This window comes from Colletes latitarsis, unplaced genomic scaffold (genome assembly GCF_051014445.1).
Source record: "Colletes latitarsis isolate SP2378_abdomen unplaced genomic scaffold, iyColLati1 scaffold0006, whole genome shotgun sequence".
Taxonomy (NCBI): domain Eukaryota; kingdom Metazoa; phylum Arthropoda; class Insecta; order Hymenoptera; family Colletidae; genus Colletes; species Colletes latitarsis.
This window is the reverse complement of record NW_027488366.1, coordinates 1,327,363-1,354,090: the sequence shown is the minus strand read 5'-3', so window position 1 is coordinate 1,354,090 and position 26,728 is coordinate 1,327,363.

Below are 26,728 nucleotides of genomic sequence, written 5' to 3'. Positions count from 1 at the left end.
TGGGTATTTTCCGTGTTTGAATCACGTAGTAATGTGGTATCACACTGAAGCAGTCAATTAAACCTGGTTTCGATCAATATTTCAGAGGATATCACCGGTTAGGTCTGGGTTAGGTCTGGGTTATGCCCGCATCTGGCTCATGATTTTGCCTTCTTCGCATACTTGTTGGCCAGATCCTGGGTTTTTTTCGTGTTTGAATCACATAGTTATGTGGTAATACACTGAAGCAGTCAATTAAACCTGGTTTCGATCAATATTTTAGAGGATAACACCGGTTAGGTCTGGGTTAGGTCTGGGATTTGCGCGCATCTGGCTTATACTTTCGCCTTTTTCGCAAACTTGTTGGCCAGATCCTGGGTATTTTCCGTGTTTGAATCACGTAGTAATGTGGTAACACACTGAAGCAGTCAATAAAACCTGGTTTCGATCAATATTTTAGAGGATAACACCGGTTAGGTCTGGGTTAGGTCTGGGTTATGCCCGCACCTGGCTCATGATTTTGCCTTCTTCGCATACTTGTTGGCCAGATCCTGGGTTTTTTTCGTGTTTGAATCACGTAGTAATGTGGTAACACACTGAAGCTGTCAATTAAACCTGGTTTCGATCAATATTTTAGAGGATAACACCGATTAGGTCTGGGTTAGGTCTGGGTTATGCCCGCATCTGGCTCATGATTTTGCCTTCTTCGCATACATGTTGGCCAGATCCTGGGTTTTTTTCATGTTTGAATCACGTAGTAATGTGGTAACACACTGAAGCAGTCAATTAAACCTGGTTTCGATCAATATTTTAGAGGATAACACCGGTTAGGTCTGGATTTCGTCTGGGATATGCCCGCATCTGGCTCATGATTTTGCCTTCTTCGCATACTTGTTGGCCAGATCCTGGGTTTTTTTCGTGTTTGAATCACGTAGTAATGTGGTAACACACTGAAGCAGTCAACTAAACCTGGTTTCGATCAATATTTTAGAGGATAACACCGGTTAGGTCTGGGTTAGGTCTGGGATATGCGCGCATCTGGCTTATACTTTCGCCTTTTTCGCAAACTTGTTGGCCAGATCCTGGGTATTTTCCGTGTTTGAAACACGTAGTAATGTGGTAACACACTGAAGCAGTCAATAAAACCTGGTTTCGATCAATATTTTAGAGGATAACACCGGTTAGGTCTGGGTTAGGTCTGGGTTATGCCCGCATCCGTCTCATGATTTTGCCTTCTTCGCATACTTGTTGGCCAGATCCTGGGTTTTTTTCGTGTTTGAATCACGTAGTAATGTGGTAACACACTGAAGCTGTCAATTAAACCTGGTTTCGATCAATATTTTAGAGGATAACACCGATTAGGTCTGGGTTAGGTCTGGGTTATGCCCGCATCTGGCTCATGATTTTGCCTTCTTCGCATACTTGTTGGCCAGATCCTGGGTTTTTTTCGTGTTTGAATCACGTAGTAATGTGGTAACACACTGAAGCAGTCAATTAAACCTGGTTTCGATCAATATTTTAGAGGATAACACCGGTTAGGTCTGGGTTAGGTCTGGGTTATGCCCGCATCTGGCTCATGATTTTGCCTTCTTCGCATACTTGTTGGCCAGATCCTGGGTTTTTTCCGTGTTTGAATCACGTAGTAATGTGGTATCACACTGAAGCAGTCAATTAAACCTGGTTTCGATCAATATTTCAGAGGATAACACCGGTTAGGTCTGGGTTAGGTCTGGGTTATGCCCGCATCTGGCTCATGATTTTGCCTTCTTCGCAAACTTGTTGGCCAGATCCTGGGTTTTTTTCGTGTTTGAATCACGTAGTAATGTGGTAATACACTGAAGCAGTCAATTAAACCTGGTTTCGATCAATATTTTAGAGGATAACACCGGTTAGGTCTGGGTTAGGTCTGGGATTTGCGCGCATCTGGCTTATACTTTCGCCTTTTTCGCAAACTTGTTGGCCAGATCCTGGGCATTTTCCGTGTTTGAATCACGTAGTAATGTGGTAACACACTGAAGCAGTCAATTAAACCTGGTTTCGATCAATATTTTAGAGGATAACACCGGTTAGGTCTGGGTTAGGTCTGGGATATGCGCGCATCTGGCTTATACTTTCGCCTTTTTCGCATACTTGTTGGCCAGATCCTGGGTATTTTCCGTGTTTGAATCACGTAGTAATGTGGTAACACACTGAAGCAGTCAATTAAACCTGGTTTCGATCAATATTTTAGAGGATAACACCGGTTAGGTCTGGGTTAGGTCTGGGATTTGCGCGCATCTGGCTTATACTTTCGCCTTTTTCGCAAACTTGTTGGCCAGATCCTGGGCATTTTCCGTGTTTGAATCACGTAGTAATGTGGTAACACACTGAAGCAGTCAATTAAACCTGGTTTCGATCAATATTTTAGAGGATAACACCGGTTAGGTCTGGATTTCGTCTGGGATATGCCCGCATCTGGCTCATGATTTTGCCTTCTTCGCATACTTGTTGGCCAGATCCTGGGTATTTTCCGTGTTTGAAACACGTAGTAATGTGGTAACACACTGAAGCTGTCAATTAAACCTGGTTTCGATCAATATTTTAGAGGATAACACCGGTTAGGTCTGGGTTAGGTCTGGGCTATGCCCGCATCTGGCTCATGATTTTGCCTTCTTCGCATACTTGTTGGCCAGACCCTGGGTTTTTTCCGTGTTTGAATCACGTAGTAATGTGGTAACACACTGAAGCAGTCAATTAAACCTGGTTTCGATCAATATTTTAGAGGATAACACCGGTTAGGTCTGGATTTCGTCTGGGATATGCCCGCATCTGGCTCATGATTTTGCCTTCTTCGCATACTTGTTGGCCAGATCCAGGGTTTTTTTCGTGTTTGAATCACGTAGTAATGTGGTAACACACTGAAGCAGTCAACTAAACCTGGTTTCGATCAATATTTTAGAGGATAACACCGGTTAGGTCTGGGTTAGGTCTGGGATATGCGCGCATCTGGCTTATACTTTCGCCTTTTTCGCAAACTTGTTGGCCAGATCCTGGGTATTTTCCGTGTTTGAAACACGTAGTAATGTGGTAACACACTGAAGCAGTCAATAAAACCTGGTTTCGATCAATATTTTAGAGGATAACACCGGTTAGGTCTGGGTTAGGTCTGGGTTATGCCCGCATCTGGCTCATGATTTTGCCTTCTTCGCATACTTGTTGGCCAGATCCTGGGTTTTTTTCGTGTTTGAATCACGTAGTAATGTGGTAACACACTGAAGCTGTCAATTAAACCTGGTTTCGATCAATATTTTAGAGGATAACACCGATTAGGTCTGGGTTAGGTCTGGGTTATGCCCGCCTCTGGCTCATGATTTTGCCTTCTTCGCATACATGTTGGCCAGATCCTGGGTTTTTTTCATGTTTGAATCACGTAGTAATGTGGTAACACACTGAAGCAGTCAATTAAACCTGGTTTCGATCAATATTTTAGAGGATAACACCGGTTAGGTCTGGATTTCGTCTGGGATAGGCCCGCATCTGGCTCATGATTTTGCCTTCTTCGCATACTTGTTGGCCAGATCCTGGGTTTTTTTCGTGTTTGAATCACGTAGTAATGTGGTAACACACTGAAGCAGTTAATTAAACCTGGTTTCGATCAATATTTTAGAGGATAACACCGGTTAGGTCTGGGTTAGGTCTGGGATATGCGCGCATCTGGCTTATACTTTCGCCTTTTTCGCATACTTGTTGGCCAGATCCTGGGTATTTTCCGTGTTTGAATCACGTAGTAATGTGGTAACACACTGAAGCAGTCAATTAAACCTGGTTTCGATCAATATTTTAGAGGATAACACCGGTTAGGTCTGGGTTAGGTCTGGGATTTGCGCGCATCTGGCTTATACTTTCGCCTTTTTCGCAAACTTGTTGGCCAGATCCTGGGCATTTTCCGTGTTTGAATCACGTAGTAATGTGGTAACACACTGAAGCAGTCAATTAAACCTGGTTTCGATCAATATTTTAGAGGATAACACCGGTTAGGTCTGGATTTCGTCTGGGATATGCCCGCATCTGGCTCATGATTTTGCCTTCTTCGCATACTTGTTGGCCAGATCCTGGGTATTTTCCGTGTTTGAAACACGTAGTAATGTGGTAACACACTGAAGCTGTCAATTAAACCTGGTTTCGATCAATATTTTAGAGGATAACACCGGTTAGGTCTGGGTTAGGTCTGGGTTATGCCCGCATCTGGCTCATGATTTTGCCTTCTTCGCATACTTGTTGGCCAGACCCTGGGTTTTTTCCGTGTTTGAATCACGTAGTAATGTGGTAACACACTGAAGCTGTCAATTAAACCTGGTTTCGATCAATATTTTAGAGGATAACACCGGTTAGGTCTGGGTTAGGTCTGGGAAATGCGCGCATCTGGCTTATACTTTCGCCTTTTTCGCAAACTTGTTGGCCAGATCCTGGGTTTTTTTCGTGTTTGAATCACGTAGTAATGTGGTAACACACTGAAGCAATCAATTAAACCTGGTTTCGATCAATATTTTAGAGGATAACACCGGTTAGGTCTGGGTTAGGTCTGGGATTTGCGCGCATCTGGCTTATACTTTCGCCTTTTTCGCAAACTTGTTGGCCAGAACCTGGGTATTTTCCGTGTTTGAATCACGTAGTAATGTGGTAACACACTGAAGCAGTCAATTAAACCTGGTTTCGATCAATATTTTAGAGGATAACACCGGTTAGGTCTGGGTTAGGTCTGGGTTATGCCCGCATCTGGCTCATGATTTTGCCTTCTTCGCATACTTGTTGGCCAGATCCTGGGTTTTTTCTGTGTTTGAATCACGTAGTAATGTGGTATCACACTGAAGCAGTCAATTAAACCTGGTTTCGATCAATATTTCAGAGGATAACACCGGTTAGGTCTGGGTTAGGTCTGGGATTTGCGCGCATCTGGCTTATACTTTCGCCTTTTTCGCAAACTTGTTGGCCAGATCCTGGGTATTTTCCGTGTTTGAATCACGTAGTAATGTGGTAACACACTGAAGCAGTCAATTAAACCTGGTTTCGATCAATATTTTAGAGGATAACACCGGTTAGGTCTGGGTTAGGTCTGGGTTATGCCGGCATCTGGCTCATGATTTTGCCTTCTTCGCATACTTGTTGGCCAGATCCTGGGTTTTTTTCGTGTTTGAATCACGTAGTAATGTGGTAATACACTGAAGCAGTCAATTAAACCTGGTTTCGATCAATATTTTAGAGGATAACACCGGTTAGGTCTGGGTTAGGTCTGGGATTTGCGCGCATCTGGCTTATACTTTCGCCTTTTTCGCAAACTTGTTGGCCAGATCCTGGGTATTTTCCGTGTTTGAATCACGTAGTAATGTGGTAACACACTGAAGCAGTCAATTAAACCTGGTTTCGATCAATATTTCAGAGGATAACACCGGTTAGGTCTGGGTTAGGTCTGGGTTATGCCCGCATCTGGCTCATGATTTTGCCTTCTTCGCATACTTGTTGGCCAGATCCTGGGTTTTTTTCGTGTTTGAATCACGTAGTAATGTGGTAACACACTGAAGCAGTCAATAAAACCTGGTTTCGATCAATATTTCAGAGGATAACACCGGTTAGGTCTGGGTTAGGTCTGGGTTATGCCCGCCTCTGGCTCATGATTTTGCCTTCTTCGTATACTTGTTGGCCAGATCCTGGGTTTTTTTCGTGATTGAATCACGTAGTAATGTGGTGATACACTGAAGCAGTCAATGAAACCTGGTTTCGATCAATATTTTAGAGGATAACACCGGTTAGGTCTGGGTTAGGTCTGGGTTATGCCCGCATCTGGCTCATGATTTTGCCTTCTTCGCATACTTGTTGGCCAGATCCTGGGTTTTTTTCGTGTTTGAATCACGTAGTAATGTGGTAACACACTGAAGCTGTCAATTAAACCTGGTTTCGATCAATATTTTAGAGGATAACACCGGTTAGGTCTGGGTTAGGTCTGGGAAATGCGCGCATCTGGCTTATACTTTCGCCTTTTTCGCAAACTTGTTTGCCAGATCCTGGGTTTTTTTCGTGTTTGAATCACGTAGTAATGTGGTAACACACTGAAGCAGTCAATTAAACCTGGTTTCGATCAATATTTTAGAGGATAACACCGGTTAGGTCTGGGTTAGGTCTGGGATTTGCGCGCATCTGGCTTATACTTTCGCCTTTTTCGCAAACTTGTTGGCCAGATCCTGGGTATTTTCCGTGTTTGCAACACGTAGTAATGTGGTAACACACTGAAGCTGTCAATTAAACCTGGTTTCGATCAATATTTTAGAGGATAACACCGGTTAGGTCTGGGTTAGGTCTGCGATATGCGCGCATCTGGCTTATACTTTCGCCTTTTTCGCAAACTTGTTGGCCAGATCCTGGGTATTTTCCGTGTTTGAAACACGTAGTAATGTGGTAACACACTGAAGCTGTCAATTAAACCTGGTTTCGATCAATATTTTAGAGGATAACACCGGTTAGGTCTGGGTTAGGTCTGGGATATGCGCGCATCTGGCTTATACTTTCGCCTTTTTCGCAAACTTGTTGGCCAGATCCTGGGTATTTTCCGTGTTTGAAACACGTAGTAATGTGGTAACACACTGAAGCTGTCAATTAAACCTGGTTTCGATCAATATTTTAGAGGATAACACCGGTTAGGTCTGGGTTAGGTCTGGGTTATGCCCGCATCTGGCTCATGATTTTGCCTTCTTCGCATACTTGTTGGCCAGATCCTGGGTTTTTTTCGTGTTTGAATCACGTAGTAATGTGGTAACACACTGAAGCAGTCAACTAAACCTGATTTCGATCAATATTTTAGAGGATAACACCGGTTAGGTCTGGGTTAGGTCTGGGATATGCGCGCATCTGGCTTATACTTTCGCCTTTTCGCAAACTTGTTGGCCAGATCCTGGGTATTTTCCGTGTTTGAAACACGTAGTAATGTGGTAACACACTGAAGCTGTCAATTAAACCTGGTTTAGATCAATATTTTAGAGGATAACACCGGTTAGGTCTGGGTTAGGTCTGGGTTATGCCCGCATCTGGCTCATGATTTTGCCTTCTTCGCATACTTGTTGGCCAGATCCTGGGTTTTTTCCGTGTTTGAATCACGCAGTAATGTGGTAACACACTGAAGCAGTCAATTAAACCTGGTTTCGATCAATATTTTAGAGGATAACACCGGTTAGGTCTGGGTTTCGTCTGGGATATGCCCGCATCTGGCTCATGATTTTGCCTTCTTCGCATACTTGTTGGCCAGATCCTGGTTTTTTTCGTGTTTGAATCACGTAGTAATGTGGTAACACACTGAAGCAGTCAATTAAACCTGGTTTCGATCAATATTTTAGAGGATAACACCGGTTAGGTCTGGGTTAGGTCTGGGATTTGCGCGCATCTGGCTTATACTTTCGCCTTTTTCGCAAACTTGTTGGCCAGATCCTGGGCATTTTCCGTGTTTGAATCACGTAGTAATGTGGTAACACACTGAAGCAGTCAATTAAACCAGGTTTCGATCAATATTTCAGAGGATAACACCGGTTAGGTCTGGGTTAGGTCTGGGTTATGCCCGCATCTGGCTCATGATTTTGCCTTCTTCGCATACATGTTGGCCAGATCCTGGGGTTTTTTCGTGTTTGAATCACGTAGTAATGTGGTAACACCCTGAAGCTGTCAATTAAACCTGGTTTCGATCAATATTTTAGAGGATAACACCGGTTAGGTCTGGGTTTCGTCTGGGATATGCCCGCATCTGGCTCATGATTTTGCCTTCTTTGCATACTTGTTGGCCAGATCCTGGGTTTTTTTCGTGTTTGAATCACGTAGTAATGTGGTAACACACTGAAGCAGTCAATTAAACCTGGTTTCGATCAATATTTTAGAGGATAACACCGGTTAGGTCTGGGTTAGGTCTAGGATTTGCGCGCATCTGGCTTATACTTTCGCCTTTTTCGCAAACTTGTTGGCCAGATCCTGGGTATTTTCCGTGTTTGAATCACGTAGTAATGTGGTAACACACTGAAGCAGTCAATTAAACCAGGTTTCGATCAATATTTCAGAGGATAACACCGGTTAGGTCTGGGTTAGGTCTGGGTTATGCCCGCATCTGGCTCATGATTTTGCCTTCTTCGCATACTTGTTGGCCAGATCCTGGGGTTTTTTCGTGTTTGAATCACGTAGTAATGTGGTAACACACTGAAGCTGTCAATTAAACATGGTTTCGATCAATATTTTAGAGGATAACACCGGTTAGGACTGGGTTAGGTCTGGGAAATGCGCGCATCTGGCTTATACTTTCGCCTTTTTCGCAAACTTGTTGGCCAGATCCTGGGTTTTTTTCGTGTTTGAATCACGTAGTAATGTGGTAACACACTGAAGCAGTCAATTAAACCTGGTTTCGATCAATATTTTAGAGGATAACACCGGTTAGGTCTGGGTTAGGTCTGGGATTTGCGCGCATCTGGCTTATACTTTCGCCTTTTTCGCAAACTTGTTGGCCAGATCCTGGGTATTTTCCGTGTTTGAATCACGTAGTAATGTGGTAACACACTGAAGCAGTCAATTAAACCTGGTTTCGATCAATATTTTAGAGGATAACACCGGTTAGGTCTGGGTTAGGTCTGGGTTATACCCGCATCTGGCTCTTGATTTTGCCTTCTTCGCATACTTGTTGGCTAGATCCTGGGTTTTTTCCGTGTTTGAATCACGTAGTAATGTGGTAACACACTGAAGCAGTCAATTAAACCTGGTTTCGATCAATATTTTAGAGGATAACACCGGTTAGGTCTGGGTTAGGTCTGGGATTTGCGCGCATCTGGCTTATACTTTCGCCTTTTTCGCAAACTTGTTGGCCAGATCCTGGGTATTTTCCGTGTTTGAATCTCGTAGTAATGTGGTAACACACTGAAGCAGTCAATTAAACCTGGTTTCGATCAATATTTCAGAGGATAACACCGGTTAGGTCTGGGTTAGGTCTGGGTTATGCCCGCATCTGGCTCATGATTTTGCCTTCTTCGCATACTTGTTGGCCAGATCCTGGGTTTTTTCCGTGTTTGAATCACGTAGTAATGTGGTATCACACTGAAGCAGTCAATTAAACCTGGTTTCGATCAATATTTCAGAGGATAACACCGGTTAGGTCTGGGTTAGGTCTGGGTTATGCCCGCATCTGGCTCATGATTTTGCCTTCTTCGCATACTTGTTGGCCAGATCCTGGGTTTGTTTCGTGTTTGAATCACGTAGTAATGTGGTAACACACTGAAGCAGTCAATAAAACCTGGTTTCGATCAATATTTCAGAGGATAACACCGGTTAGGTCTGGGTTAGGTCTGGGTTATGCCCGCCTCTGACTCATGATTTTGCCTTCTTCGTATACTTGTTGGCCAGATCCTGGGTTTTTTTCGTGATTGAATCACGTAGTAATGTGGTGATACACTGAAGCAGTCAATAAAACCTGGTTTCGATCAATATTTTAGAGGATAACACCGGTTAGGTCTGGGTTAGGTCTGGGTTATGCCCGCATCTGGCTCATGATTTTGCCTTCTTCGTATACTTGTTGGCCAGATCCTGGGTTTTTTTCGTGTTTGAATCACGTAGTAATGTGGTAACACACTGAAGCTGTCAATTAAACCTGGTTTCGATCAATATTTTAGAGGATAACACCGGTTAGGTCTGGGTTAGGTCTGGGAAATGCGCGCATCTGGCTTATACTTTCGCCTTTTTCGCAAACTTGTTTGCCAGATCCTGGGTTTTTTTCGTGTTTGAATCACGTAGTAATGTGGTAACACACTGAAGCAGTCAATTAAACCTGGTTTCGATCAATATTTTAGAGCATAACACCGGTTAGGTCTGGGTTAGGTCTGGGATTTGCGCGCATCTGGCTTATACTTTCGCCTTTTTCGCAAACTTGTTGGCCAGATCCTGGGTATTTTCCGTGTTTGCAACACGTAGTAATGTGGTAACACACTGAAGCTGTCAATTAAACCTGGTTTCGATCAATATTTTAGAGGATAACACCGGTTAGGTCTGGGTTAGGTCTGGGATATGCGCGCATCTGGCTTATACTTTCGCCTTTTTCGCAAACTTGTTGGCCAGATCCTGGGTATTTTCCGTGTTTGAAACACGTAGTAATGTGGTAACACACTGAAGCTGTCAATTAAACCTGGTTTCGATCAATATTTTAGAGGATAACACCGGTTAGGTCTGGGTTAGGTCTGGGATATGCGCGCATCTGGCTTATACTTTCGCCTTTTTCGCAAACTTGTTGGCCAGATCCTGGGTATTTTCCGTGTTTGAAACACGTAGTAATGTGGTAACACACTGAAGCTGTCAATTAAACCTGGTTTCGATCAATATTTTAGAGGATAACACCGGTTAGGTCTGGGTTAGGTCTGGGTTATGCCCGCATCTGGCTCATGATTTTGCCTTCTTCGCATACTTGTTGGCCAGATCCTGGGTTTTTTTCGTGTTTGAATCACGTAGTAATGTGGTAACACACTGAAGCAGTCAACTAAACCTGATTTCGATCAATATTTTAGAGGATAACACCGGTTAGGTCTGGGTTAGGTCTGGGATATGCGCGCATCTGTCTTATACTTTCGCCTTTTCGCAAACTTGTTGGCCAGATCCTGGGTATTTTCCGTGTTTGAAACACGTAGTAATGTGGTAACACACTGAAGCTGTCAATTAAACCTGGTTTCGATCAATATTTTAGAGGATAACACCGGTTAGGTCTGGGTTAGGTCTGGGTTATGCCCGCATCTGGCTCATGATTTTGCCTTCTTCGCATACTTGTTGGCCAGATCCTGGGTTTTTTCCGTGTTTGAATCACGCAGTAATGTGGTAACACACTGAAGCAGTCAATTAAACCTGGTTTCGATCAATATTTTAGAGGATAACACCGGTTAGGTCTGGGTTTCGTCTGGGATATGCCCGCATCTGGCTCATGATTTTGCCTTCTTCGCATACTTGTTGGCCAGATCCTGGTTTTTTTCGTGTTTGAATCACGTAGTAATGTGGTAACACACTGAAGCAGTCAATTAAACCTGGTTTCGATCAATATTTTAGAGGATAACACCGGTTAGGTCTGGGTTAGGTCTGGGATTTGCGCGCATCTGGCTTATACTTTCGCCTTTTTCGCAAACTTGTTGGCCAGATCCTGGGCATTTTCCGTGTTTGAATCACGTAGTAATGTGGTAACACACTGAAGCAGTCAATTAAACCAGGTTTCGATCAATATTTCAGAGGATAACACCGGTTAGGTCTGGGTTAGGTCTGGGTTATGCCCGCATCTGGCTCATGATTTTGCCTTCTTCGCATACATGTTGGCCAGATCCTGGGGTTTTTTCGTGTTTGAATCACGTAGTAATGTGGTAACACCCTGAAGCTGTCAATTAAACCTGGTTTCGATCAATATTTTAGAGGATAACACCGGTTAGGTCTGGGTTTCGTCTGGGATATGCCCGCATCTGGCTCATGATTTTGCCTTCTTTGCATACTTGTTGGCCAGATCCTGGGTTTTTTTCGTGTTTGAATCACGTAGTAATGTGGTAACACACTGAAGCAGTCAATTAAACCTGGTTTCGATCAATATTTTAGAGGATAACACCGGTTAGGTCTGGGTTAGGTCTAGGATTTGCGCGCATCTGGCTTATACTTTCGCCTTTTTCGCAAACTTGTTGGCCAGATCCTGGGTATTTTCCGTGATTGAATCACGTAGTAATGTGGTAACACACTGAAGCAGTCAATTAAACCAGGTTTCGATCAATATTTCAGAGGATAACACCGGTTAGGTCTGGGTTAGGTCTGGGTTATGCCCGCATCTGGCTCATGATTTTGCCTTCTTCGCATACTTGTTGGCCAGATCCTGGGGTTTTTTCGTGTTTGAATCACGTAGTAATGTGGTAACACACTGAAGCTGTCAATTAAACATGGTTTCGATCAATATTTTAGAGGATAACACCGGTTAGGACTGGGTTAGGTCTGGGAAATGCGCGCATCTGGCTTATACTTTCGCCTTTTTCGTAAACTTGTTGGCCAGATCCTGGGTTTTTTTCGTGTTTGAATCACGTAGTAATGTGGTAACACACTGAAGCAGTCAATTAAACCTGGTTTCGATCAATATTTTAGAGGATAACACCGGTTAGGTCTGGGTTAGGTCTGGGATTTGCGCGCATCTGGCTTATACTTTCGCCTTTTTCGCAAACTTGTTGGCCAGATCCTGGGTATTTTCCGTGTTTGAATCACGTAGTAATGTGGTAACACACTGAAGCAGTCAATTAAACCTGGTTTCGATCAATATTTTAGAGGATAACACCGGTTAGGTCTGGGTTAGGTCTGGGTTATGCCCGCATCTGGCTCTTGATTTTGCCTTCTTCGCATACTTGTTGGCTAGATCCTGGGTTTTTTCCGTGTTTGAATCACGCAGTAATGTGGTAACACACTGAAGCAGTCAATTAAACCTGGTTTCGATCAATATTTCAGAGGATAACACCGGTTAGATCTGGGTTAGGTCTGGGTTATGCCCGCATCTGGCTCATGATTTTGCCTTCTTCGCATACTTGTTGGCCAGATCCTGGGTGTTTTTCGTGTTTGAATCACGTAGTAATGTGGTAACACACTGAAGCTGTCAATTAAACCTGGTTTCGATCAATATTTTAGAGGATAACACCGGTTAGGTCTGGGTTAGGTCTGGGTTATGCCCGCATCTGGCTCATGATTTTGCCTTCTTCGCATACTTGTTGGCCAGATCCTGGGTTTTTTCCGTGTTTGAATCACGCAGTAATGTGGTAACACACTGAAGCAGTCAATTAAACCGGGTTTCGATCAATATTTCAGAGGATAACACCGGTTAGGTCTGGGTTAGGTCTGGGTTATGCCCGCATCTGGCTCATGATTTTGCCTTCTTCGCATACTTGTTGGCCAGATCCTGGGTTTTTTTCATGTTTGAATCACGTAGTAATGTGGTAACACACTGAAGCAGTCAATTAAACCTGGTTTCGATCAATATTTTAGAGGATAACACCGGTTAGGTCTGGGTTTCGTCTGGGATATGCCCGCATCTGGCTCATGATTTTGCCTTCTTCGCATACCTGTTGGCCAGATCCTGGGTTTTTCGCGTGTTTGAATCACGTAGTAATGTGGTAACACACTGAAGCAGTCAATTAAACCTGGTTTCGATCAATATTTTAGAGGTTAACACCGGTTAGGTCTGGGTTAGGTCTGGGATTTGCGCGCATCTGGCTTATACTTTCGCCTTTTTCGCAAACTTGTTGGCCAGATCCTGGGTATTTTCCGTGTTTGAATCACGTAGTAATGTGGTAACACACTGAAGCAGTCAATTAAACCAGGTTTCGATCAATATTTCAGAGGATAACACCGGTTAGGTCTGGGTTAGGTCAGGGTTATGCTCGCATCTGGCTCATGATTTTGCCTTCTTCGCATACTTGTTGGCCAGATCCTGGGGTTTTTTCGTGTTTGAATCACGTAGTAATGTGGTAACACACTGAAGCTGTCAATTAAACCTGGTTTCGATCAATATTTTAGAGGATAACACCGGTTAGGTCTGGGTTAGGTCTGGGAAATGCGCGCATCTGGCTTATACTTTCGCCTTTTTCGCAAACTTGATGGCCAGATCCTGGGTTTTTTTCGTGTTTGAATCACGTAGTAATGTGGTAACACACTGAAGCAGTCAATTAAACCTGGTTTCGATCAATATTTTAGAGGATAACACCGGTTAGGTCTGGGTTAGGTCTGGGATTTGCGCGCATCTGGCTTATACTTTCGCCTTTTTCGCAAACTTGTTGGCCAGAACCTGGGTACTTTCCGTGTTTGAATCACGTAGTAATGTGGTAATACACTGAAGCAGTCAATTAAACCTGGTTTCGATCAATATTTTAGAGGATAACACTGGTTAGGTCTGGGTTATGCCCGCATCTGGCTCATGATTTTGCCTTCTTCGCATACTTGTTGGCCAGATCCTGGGTTTTTTCCGTGTTTGAATCACGTAGTAATGTGGTATCACACTGAAGCAGTCAATTAAACCTGGTTTCGATCAATATTTTAGAGGATAACACCGGTTAGGTCTGGGTTTCGTCTGGGATATGCCCGCATCTGGCTCATGATTTTGCCTTCATCGCATACTTGTTGGCCAGATCCTGGGTTTTTTCCGTGTTTGAATCACGTAGTAATGTGGTAATACACTGAAGCAGTCCATTAAACCTGGTTTCGATCAATATTTCAGAGGATAACACCGGTTAGGTCTGGGTTAGGTCTGGGTTATGCCCGCATCTGGCTCATGATTTTGCCTTCTTCGCATACTTGTTGGCCAGATCCTGGGTTTTTTTCGTGTTTGAATCACGTAGTAATGTGGTAATACACTGAAGCAGTCAATTAAACCTGGTTTCGATCAATATTTCAGAGGATAACACCGGTTAGGTCTGGGTTAGGTCCGGGATATGCCCGCATCTGGCTCATGATTTTGCCTTCTTCGCATACTTGTTGGCCAGATCCTGGGTTTTTTTCGTGTTTGAATCACGTAGTAATGTGGTAACACACAGAAGCTGTCAATTAAGCCTGGTTTCGATCAATATTTTAGAGGATAACACCGGTTAGGTCTGGGTTAGGTCTGGGTTATGCCCGCATCTGGCTCATGATTTTGCCTTCATCGCATACTTGTTGGCCAGATCCTGGGTTTTTTCCGTGTTTGAATCACGTAGTAATGTGGTATCACACAGAAGCAGTCAATTAACCCTGGTTTCGATCAATATTTTAGAGGATAACACCGGTTAGGTCTGGGTTAGGTCTGGGATATGCGCGCATCTGGCTTATACTTTCGCCTTTTTCGCAAACTTGTTGGCCAGATCCTGGGTATTTTCCGTGTTTGAAACACGTAGTAATGTGGTAACACACTGAAGCTGTCAATTAAACCTGGTTTCGATCAATATTTTAGAGGATAACACCGGTTAGGTCTGGGTTAGGTCTGGGTTATGCCCGCATCTGGCTCATGATTTTGCCTTCTTCGCATACTTGTTGGCCAGATCCTGGGTTTTTTCCGTGTTTGAATCACGCAGTAATGTGGTAACACACTGAAGCAGTCAATTAAACCTGGTTTCGATCAATATTTCAGAGGATAACACCGGTTAGGTCTGGGTTAGGTCTGGGTTATGCCCGCATCTGGCTCATGATTTTGCCTTCTTCGCATACTTGTTGGCCAGATCCTGGGTTTTTTTCGTGTTTGAATCACGTAGTAATGTGGTAATACACTGAAGCAGTCAATTAAACCTGGTTTCGATCACTATTTCAGAGGATAACACCGGTTAGGTCTGGGTTAGGTCTGGGTTATGCCCGCATCTGGCTCATGATTTTGCCTTCTTCGCATACTTGTTGGCCAGATCCTGGGTTTTTTTCGTGTTTGAATCACGTAGTAATGTGGTAATACACTGAAGCAGTCAATTAAACCTGGTTTCGATCAATATTTTAGAGGATAACACCGGTTAGGTCTGGATTTCGTCTGGGATATGCCCGCATCTGGCTCATGATTTTGCCTTCTTCGCATACTTGTTGGCCAGATCCTGGGTTTTTTTCGTGTTTGAATCACGTAGTAATGTGGTAATACACTGAAGCAGTCAATTAAACCTGGTTTCGATCAATATTTCAGAGGATAACACCGGTGTGGTCTGGGTTAGGTCCGGGATATGCCCGCATCTGGCTCATGATTTTGCCTTCTTCGCATACTTGTTGGCCAGATCCTGGGTTTTTTTCGTGTTTGAATCACGTAGTAATGTGGTAACACACAGAAGCTGTCAATTAAGCCTGGTTTCGATCAATATTTTAGAGGATAACACCGGTTAGGTCTGGGTTAGGTCTGGGTTATGCCCGCATCTGGCTCATGATTTTGCCTTCATCGCATACTTGCTGGCCAGATCCTGGGTTTTTTCCGTGTTTGAATCACGTAGTAATGTGGTATCACACAGAAGCAGTCAATTAACCCTGGTTTCGATCAATATTTTAGAGGATAACACCGGTTAGGTCTGGGTTTCGTCAGGGATATGCCCGCATCTGGCTCATGATTTTGCCTTCTTCGCAAACTTGTTGGACAGATCCTGGGTATTTTCCGTGTCTGAATCACATAGTAATGTGGTAACACACTGAAGCAGTCAATTAAACCTGGTTTCGATCAATATTTTAGAGGATAACACCGGTTAGGCCTGGGTTAGGTCCGGGATATGCCCGCATCTGGCTCATGATTTTGCCTTCTTCGCATACTTGTTGGCCAGATCCTGGGTTTTTTTCGTGTTTGAATCACGTAGTAATGTCGTACCACACTGAGGCAGTCAATTAAACCTGGATACGGACATTATTTTAGAGGATAACACCGGTTAGGTCTGGGTTAGGTCTGGGTTATGCCCGCATCTGGCTCATGATTTTGCCTTCTTCGCATACTTGTTGGCCAGATCCTGGGTTTTTTTCGTGTTTGAATCATGTAGTAATGTGGTAACACACAGAAGCAGTCAATTAAACCTGGTTTCGATCAATATTTCAGAGGATAACACCGGTTAGGTCTGGGTTAGGTCTGGGTTATGCCGGCATCTGGCTCATGATTTTGCCTTCTTCGCATACATGTTGGCCAGATCCTGGGTTTTTTTCATGTTTGAATCACGTAGTAATGTGGTAACACACTGAAGCAGTCAATTAAACCTGGTTTCGATCAATATTTTAGAGGATAACACCGGTTAGGTCTGGGTTAGGTCTGGGTTATGCCCGCATCTGGCTCATGATTTTGCCTTCTTCGCATACTTGTTGGCCAGATCCTGGGTTTTTTCCGTGTTTGAATCACGTAGTAATGTGGTATCACACTGAAGCAGTCAATTAAACCTGGTTTCGATCAATATTTTAGAGGATAACACCGGTTAGGTCTGGGTTTCGTCTGGGATATGCCGCATCTGGCTCATGATTTTGCCTTCATCGCATACTTGTTGGCCAGATCCTGGGTTTTTTCCGTGTTTGAATCACGTAGTAATGTGGTAATACACTGAAGCAGTCCATTAAACCTGGTTTCGATCAATATTTCAGAGGATAACGCCGGTTAGGTCTGGGTTAGGTCTGGGTTATGCGCGCATCTGGCTCATGATTTTGCCTTCTTCGCATACTTGTTGGCCAGATCCTGGGTTTTTTTCGTGTTTGAATCACGTAGTAATGTGGTAATACACTGAAGCAGTCAATTAAACCTGGTTTCGATCAATATTTTAGAGGATAACACCGGTTAGGTCTGGGTTAGGTCTGGGATTTGCGAGCATCTGGCTTATACTTTCGCCTTTTTCGCAAACTTGTTGGCCAGATCCTGGGTATTTTCCGTGTTTGAATCACGTAGTAATGTGGTAACACACTGAAGCAGTCAATTAAACCTGGTTTCGATCAATATTTTAGAGGATAACACCGGTTAGGTCTGGGATAGGTCTGGGATTTGCGCGCATCTGGCTCATGATTTTGCCTTCTTCGCATACATGTTGGCCAGATCCTGGGTTTTTTTCATGTTTGAATCACGTAGTAATGTGGTAACACACTGAAGCAGTCAATTAAACCTGGTTTCGATCAATATTTTAGAGGATAACACCGGTTAGGTCTGGGTTAGGTCTGGGTTATGCCCGCATCTGGCTCATGATTTTGCCTTCTTCGCATACTTGTTGGCCAGATCCTGGGTTTTTTCCGTGTTTGAATCACGTAGTAATGTGGTATCACACTGAAGCAGTCAATTAAACCTGGTTTCGATCAATATTTCAGAGGATAACACCGGTTAGGTCTGGGTTAGGTCTGGGTTATGCCCGCATCTGGCTCATGATTTTGCCTTCTTCGCATACTTGTTGGCCAGATCCTGGGTTTTTTTCGTGTTTGAATCACGTAGTAATGTGGTAACACACTGAAGCAGTCAATAAAACCTGGTTTCGATCAATATTTTAGAGGATAACACCGGTTAGGTCTGGGCTAGGTCTGGGTTATGCCCGCATCTGGCTCATGATTTTGCCTTCTTCGCATACTTGTTGGCCAGATCCTGGGTTTTTTCGTGTTTGAATCACGTAGTAATGTGGTAACACACTGAAGCTGTCAATTAAACCTGGTTTCGATCAATATTTTAGAGGATAACACCGATTAGGTCTGGGTTAGGTCTGGGTTATGCCCGCATCTGGCTCATGATTTTGCCTTCTTCGCATACATGTTGGCCAGATCCTGGGTTTTTTTCATGTTTGAATCACGTAGTAATGTGGTAACACACTGAAGCAGTCAATTAAACCTGGTTTCGATCAATATTTTAGAGGATAACACCGGTTAGGTCTGGATTTCGTCTGGGATATGCCCGCATCTGGCTCATGATTTTGCCTTCTTCGCATACTTGTTGGCCAGATCCTGGGTTTTTTTCGTGTTTGAATCACGTAGTAATGTGGTAACACACTGAAGCAGTCAATTAAACCTGGTTTCGATCAATATTTTAGAGGATAACACCGGTTAGGTCTGGGTTAGGTCTGGGATATGCGCGCATCTGGCTTATACTTTCGCCTTTTTCGCAAACTTGTTGGCCAGATCCTGGGTATTTTCCGTGTTTGAAACACGTAGTAATGTGGTAACACACTGAAGCTGTCAATTAAACCTGGTTTCGATCAATATTTTAGAGGATAACACCGGTTAGGTCTGGGTTAGGTCTGGGTTATGCCCGCATCTGGCTCATGATTTTGCCTTCTTCGCATACTTGTTGGCCAGATCCTGGGTTTTTTCCGTGTTTGAATCACGCAGTAATGTGGTAACACACTGAAGCAGTCAATTAAACCTGGTTTCGATCAATATTTCAGAGGATAACACCGGTTAGGTCTGGGCTAGGTCTGGGTTATGCCCGCATCTGGCACATGATTTTGCCTTCTTCGCATACTTGTTGGCCAGATCCTGGGTTTTTTTCGTGTTTGAATCACGTAGTAATGTGGTAATACACTGAAGCAGTCAATAAAACCTGGTTTCGATCAATATTTTAGAGGATAACACCGGTTAGGTCTGGGTTAGGTCTGGGTTATGCCGGCATCTGGCTCATGATTTTGCCTTCTTCGCGTACATGTTGGCCAGATCCTGGGTTTTTTTCATGTTTGAATCACGTAGTAATGTGGTAACACACTGAAGCAGTCAATTAAACCTGGTTTCGATCAATATTTTAGAGGATAACACCGGTTAGGTCTGGGTTTCGTCTGGGATATGCCCGCATCTGGCTCATTATTTTGCCTTCTTCGCATACTTGTTGGCCAGATCCTGGGTTTTTTTCGTGTTTGAATCACGTAGTAATGTGGTAACACACTGAAGCAGTCAATTAAACCTGGTTTCGATCAATATTTTAGAGGATAACACCGGTTAGGTCTGGGTTAGGTCTGGGATTTGCGCGCATCTGGCTTATACTTTCACCTTTTTCGCAAACTTGTTGGCCAGATCCTGGGTATTTTCCGTGTTTGAATCACGTAGTAATGTGGTAACACACTGAAGCAGTCAATTAAACCAGGTTTCGATCAATATTTCAGAGGATAACACCGGTTAGGTCTGGGTTAGGTCTGGGTTATGCCCGCATCTGGCTCATGATTTTGCCTTCTTCGCATACTTGTTGGCCAGATCCTGGGTTTTTTTCGTGTTTGAATCACGTAGTAATGTGGTAACACACTGAAGCAGTCAATTAAACCTGGTTTCGATCAATATTTTAGAGGATAACACCGGTTAGGTCTGGGTTTCGTCTGGGATATGCCCGCATCTGGCTCATGATTTTGCCTTCTTCGCATACTTGTTGGCCAGATCCTGGGTTTTTTTCGTGTTTGAATCACGTAGTAATGTGGTAACACACTGAAGCAGTCAATTAAACCTGGTTTCGATCAATATTTTAGAGGATAACACCGGTTAGGTCTGGGTTAGGTCTGGGATTTGCGCGCATCTGGCTTATACTTTCGCCTTTTTCGCAAACTTGTTGGCCAGATCCTGGGTATTTTCCGTGTCTGAATCACGTAGTAATGTGGTAACACACTGAAGCAGTCAATTAAACCAGGTTTCGATCAATATTTCAGAGGATAACACCGGTTAGGTCTGGGTTAGGTCTGGGTTATGCGCGCATCTGGCTCATGATTTTGCCTTCTTCGCATACATGTTGGCCAGATCCTGGGTTTTTTCCGTGTTTGAATCACGTAGTAATGTGGTAACACACTGAAGCAGTCAATTAAACCTGGTTTCGATCAATATTTTAGAGGATAACACCGGTTAGGTCTGGGCTAGGTCTGGGTTATGCCCGCATCTGGCTCATGATTTTGCCTTCTTCGCATACTTGTTCGCCAGATCCTGGGTTTTTTTCGTGTTTGAATCACGTAGTAATGTGGTAACACACTGAAGCAGTCAATTAAACCTGGTTTCGATCAATATTTTAGAGGATAACACCGGTTAGGTCTGGGTTAGGTCTGGGATATGCGCGCATCTGGCTTATACTTTCGCCTTTTTCGCAAACTTGTTGGCCAGATCCTGGGTATTTTCCGTGTTTGAAACACGTAGTAATGTGGTAACACACTGAAGCTGTCAATTAAACCTGGTTTCGATCAATATTTTAGAGGATAACACCGGTTAGGTCTGGGTTAGGTCTGGGATTTGCGCGCATCTGGCTCATGATTTTGCCTTCTTCGCATACATGTTGGCCAGATCCTGGATTTTTTTCATGTTTGAATCACGTAGTAATGTGGTAACACACTGAAGCAGTCAATTAAACCTGGTTTCGATCAATATTTTAGAGGATAACACCGGTTAGGTCTGGGCTAGGTCTGGGTTATGCCCGCATCTGGCACATGATTTTGCCTTCTTCGCATACTTGTTGGCCAGATCCTGGGTTTTTTTCGTGTTTGAATCACGTAGTAATGTGGTAATACACTGAAGCAGTCAATAAAACCTGGTTTCGATCAATATCTTAGAGGATAACACCGGTTAGGTCTGGGTTAGGTCTGGGTTATGCCGGCATCTGGCTCATGATTTTGCCTTCTTCGCGTACATGTTGGCCAGATCCTGGGTTTTTTTCATGTTTGAATCACGTAGTAATGTGGTAACACACTGAAGCAGTCAATTAAACCTGGTTTCGATTAATATTTTAGAGGATAACACCGGTTAGGTCTGGGTTTCGTCTGGGATATGCCCGCATCTGGCTCATGATTTTGCCTTCTTCGCATACTTGTTGGCCAGATCCTGGGTTTTTTTCGTGTTTGAATCACGTAGTAATGTGGTAACACACTGAAGCAGTCAATTAAACCTGGTTTCGATCAATATTTTAGAGGATAACACCGGTTAGGTCTGGGTTAGGTCTGGGTTATGCCGGCATCTGGCTCATGATTTTGCCTTCTTCGCATACTTGTTGGCCAGATCCTGGGTTTTTTTCGTGTTTGAATCACGTAGTAATGTGGTAACACACTGAAGCAGTCAATTAAACCTGGTTTCGATCAATATTTTAGAGGATAACACCGGTTAGGTCTGGGTTAGGTCTGGGATATGCGCGCATCTGGCTTATACTTTCGCCTTTTTCGCAAACTTGTTGGCCAGATCCTGGGTATTTTCCGTGTTTGAAACACGTAGTAATGTGGTAACACACTGAAGCTGTCAATTAAAACTGGTTTCGATCAATATTTTAGAGGATAACACCGGTTAGGTCTGGGTTAGGTCTGGGATTTGCGCGCATCTGGCTCATGATTTTGCCTTCTTCGCATACATGTTGGCCAGATCCTGGGTTTTTTTCATGTTTGAATCACGTAGTAATGTGGTAACACACTGAAGCAGTCAATTAAACCTGGTTTCGATCAATATTTTAGAGGATAACACCGGTTAGGTCTGGATTTCGTCTGGGATATGCCCGCATCTGGCTCATGATTTTGCCTTCTTCGCATACTTGTTGGCCAGATCCTGGGTTTTTTTCGTGTTTGAATCACGTAGTAATGTGGTAACACACTGAAGCAGTCAATTAAACCTGGTTTCGATCAATATTTTAGAGGATAACACCGGTTAGGTCTGGGTTAGGTCTGGGTTATGCCCGCATCTGGCTCATGATTTTGCCTTCTTCGCATACTTGTTGGCCAGATCCTGGGTTTTTTCGTGTTTGAATCACGTAGTAATGTGGTAACACACTGAAGCTGTCAATTAAACCTGGTTTCGATCAATATTTTAGAGGATAACACCGATTAGGTCTGGGTTAGGTCTGGGTTATGCCCGCATCTGGCTCATGATTTTGCCTTCTTCGCATACATGTTGGCCAGATCCTGGGTTTTTTTCATGTTTGAATCACGTAGTAATGTGGTAACACACTGAAGCAGTCAATTAAACCTGGTTTCGATCAATATTTTAGAGGATAACACCGGTTAGGTCTGGATTTCGTCTGGGATATGCCCGCATCTGGCTCATGATTTTGCCTTCTTCGCATACTTGTTGGCCAGATCCTGGGTTTTTTTCGTGTTTGAATCACGTAGTAATGTGGTAACACACTGAAGCAGTCAATTAAACCTGGTTTCGATCAATATTTTAGAGGATAACACCGGTTAGGTCTGGGTTAGGTCTGGGATATGCGCGCATCTGGCTTATACTTTCGCCTTTTTCGCAAACTTGTTGGCCAGATCCTGGGTATTTTCCGTGTTTGAAACACGTAGTAATGTGGTAACACACTGAAGCTGTCAATTAAACCTGGTTTCGATCAATATTTTAGAGGATAACACCGGTTAGGTCTGGGTTAGGTCTGGGATTTGCGCGCATCTGGCTTATACTTTCACCTTTTTCGCAAACTTGTTGGCCAGATCCTGGGTATTTTCCGTGTTTGAATCACGTAGTAATGTGGTAACACACTGAAGCAGTCAATTAAACCAGGTTTCGATCAATATTTCAGAGGATAACACCGGTTAGGTCTGGGTTAGGTCTGGGTTATGCCCGCATCTGGCTCATGATTTTGCCTTCTTCGCATACTTGTTGGCCAGATCCTGGGTTTTTTTCGTGTTTGAATCACGTAGTAATGTGGTAACACACTGAAGCAGTCAATTAAACCTGGTTTCGATCAATATTTTAGAGGATAACACCGGTTAGGTCTGGGCTAGGTCTGGGTTATGCCCGCATCTGGCTCATGATTTTGCCTTCTTCGCATACTTGTTGGCCAGATCCTGGGTTTTTTTCGTGTTTGAATCACGTAGTAATGTGGTAACACACTGAAGCAGTCAATAAAACCTGGTTTCGATCAATATTTTAGAGGATAACACCGGTTAGGTCTGCGTTAGGTCTGGGATTTGCGCGCATCTGGCTTATACTTTCGCCTTTTTCGCAAACTTGTTGGCCAGATCCTGGGTATTTTCCGTGTCTGAATCACGTAGTAATGTGGTAACACACTGAAGCAGTCAATTAAACCAGGTTTCGATCAATATTTCAGAGGATAACACCGGTTAGGTCTGGGTTAGGTCTGGGTTATGCGCGCATCTGGCTCATGATTTTGCCTTCTTCGCATACATGTTGGCCAGATCCTGGGTTTTTTCCGTGTTTGAATCACGTAGTAATGTGGTAACACACTGAAGCAGTCAATTAAACCTGGTTTCGATCAATATTTTAGAGGATAACACCGGTTAGGTCTGGGCTAGGTCTGGGTTATGCCCGCATCTGGCTCATGATTTTGCCTTCTTCGCATACTTGTTGGCCAGATCCTGGGTTTTTTTCGTGTTTGAATCACGTAGTAATGTGGTAACACACTGAAGCAGTCAATTAAACCTGGTTTCGATCAATATTTTAGAGGATAACACCGGTTAGGTCTGGGTTAGGTCTGGGATATGCGCGCATCTGGCTTATACTTTCGCCTTTTTCGCAAACTTGTTGGCCAGATCCTGGGTATTTTCCGTGTTTGAAACACGTAGTAATGTGGTAACACACTGAAGCTGTCAATTAAACCTGGTTTCGATCAATATTTTAGAGGATAACACCGGTTAGGTCTGGGTTAGGTCTGGGTTATGCCCGCATCTGGCTCATGATTTTGCCTTCTTCGCATACTTGTTGGCCAGATCCTGGGTTTTTTCCGTGTTTGAAACACGTAGTAATGTGGTAACACACTGAAGCAGTCAATTAAACCTGGTTTCGATCAATATTTCAGAGGATAACACCGGTTAGGTCTGGGTTAGGTCTGGGTTATGCCCGCATCTGGCTCATGATTTTGCCTTCTTCGCATACTTGTTGGCCAGATCCTGGGTTTTTTTCGTGTTTGAATCACGTAGTAATGTGGTAATACACTGAAGCAGTCAATAAAACCTGGTTTCGATCAATATTTTAGAGGATAACACCGGTTAGGTCTGGGTTAGGTCTGGGTTATGCCCACATCTGGCTCATGATTTTGCCTTCTTCGCATACTTGTTGGCCAGATCCTGGGTTTTTTTCGTGTTTGAATCACGTAGTAATGTGGTAACACACTGAAGCTGTCAATTAAACCTGGTTTCGATCAATATTTTAGAGGATAACACCGGTTAGGTCTGGGTTAGGTCTGGGTTATGCCGGCATCTGGCTCATGATTTTGCCTTCTTCGCATATATGTTGGCCAGATCCTGGGTTTTTTTCATGTTTGAATCACGTAGTAATGTGGTAACACACTGAAGCAGTCAATTAAACCTGGTTTCGATCAATATTTTAGAGGATAACACCGGTTAGGTCTGGGTTTCGTCTGGGATTTGCGCGCATCTGGCTTATACTTTCGCCTTTTTCGCAAACTTGTTGGCCAGATCCTGGGTATTTTCCGTGTTTGAATCACGTAGTAATGTGGTAACACACTGAAGCAGTCAATTAAACCAGGTTTCGATCAATATTTCAGAGGATAACACCGGTTAGGTCTGGGTTAGGTCTGGGTTATGCCCGCATCTGGCTCATGATTTTGCCTTCTTCGCATACTTGTTGGCCAGATCCTGGGGTTTTTTCGTGTTTGAATCACGTAGTAATGTGGTAACACACTGAAGCTGTCAATTAAACCTGGTTTCGATCAATATTTTAGAGGATAACACCGGTTAGGTCTGGGTTAGGTCTGGGAAATGCGCGCATCTGGCTTATACTTTCGCCTTTTTCGCAAACTTGTTGGCCAGATCCTGGGTTTTTTTTCGTGTTTGAATCACGTAGTAATGTGGTAACACACTGAAGCAGTCAATTAAACCTGGTTTCGATCAATATTTTAGAGGATAACACCGGTTAGGTCTGGGTTTCGTCTGGGATATGCCCGCATCTGGCTCATGATTTTGCCTTCTTCGCATACTTGTTGGCCAGATCCTGGGTTTTTTTCGTGTTTGAATAACGTAGTAATGTGGTAACACACTGAAGCAGTCAATAAAACCTGGTTTCGATCAATATTTTAGAGGATAACACCGGTTAGGTCTGGGTTAGGTCTGGGATTTGCGCGCATCTGGCTTATACTTTCGCCTTTTTCGCAAACTTGTTGGCCAGATCCTGGGTATTTTCCGTGTCTGAATCACGTAGTAATGTGGTAACACACTGAAGCAGTCAATTAAACCAGGTTTCGATCAATATTTCAGAGGATAACACCGGTTAGGTCTGGGTTAGGTCTGGGTTATGCCCGCATCTGGCTCATGATTTTGCCTTCTTCGCATACTTGTTGGCCAGATCCTGGGGTTTTTTCGTGTTTGAATCACGTAGAAATGTGGTAACACAATGAAGCTGTCAATTAAACCTGGTTTCGATCAATATTTTAGAGGATAACACCGGTTAGGTCTGGGTTAGGTCTGGGAAATGCGCGCATCTGGCTTATACTTTCGCCTTTTTCGCAAACTTGATGGCCAGAACCTGGGTTTTTTCCGTGTTTGAATCACGTAGTAATGTGGTAACACACTGAAGCAGTCAATTAAACCTGGTTTCGATCAATATTTTAGAGGATAACACCGGTTAGGTCTGGGCTAGGTCTGGGTTATGCCCGCATCTGGCTCATGATTTTGCCTTGTTCGCATACTTGTTGGCCAGATCCTGGGTTTTTTTCGTGTTTGAATCACGTAGTAATGTGGTAACACACTGAAGCTGTCAATTAAACCTGGTTTCGATCAATATTTTAGAGGATAACACCGATTAGGTCTGGGTTAGGTCTGGGATATGCGCGCATCTGGCTTATACTTTCGCCTTTTTCGGAAACTTGTTGGCCAGATCCTGGGTATTTTCCGTGTTTGAAACACGTAGTAATGTGGTAACACACTGAAGCTGTCAATTAAACCTGGTTTCGATCAATATTTTAGAGGATAACACCTGTTAGGTCTGGATTTCGTCTGGGATATGCCCGCATCTGGCTCATGATTTTGCCTTCTTCGCATACTTGTTGGCCAGATCCTGGGTTTTTTTCGTGTTTGAATCACGTAGTAATGTGGTAACACACTGAAGCAGTCAATTAAACCTGGTTTCGATCAATATTTTAGAGGATAACACCGGTTAGGTCTGGGTTAGGTCTGGGATATGCGCGCATCTGGCTTATACTTTCGCCTTTTTCGCAAACTTGTTGGCCAGATCCTGGGTATTTTCCGTGTTTGAAACACGTAGTAATGTGGTAACACACTGAAGCTGTCAATTAAACCTGGTTTCGATCAATATTTTAGAGGATAACACCGGTTAGGTCTGGGTTAGGTCTGGGTTATGCCCGCATCTGGCTCATGATTTTGCCTTCTTCGCATACTTGTTGGCCAGATCCTGGGTTTTTTCCGTGTTT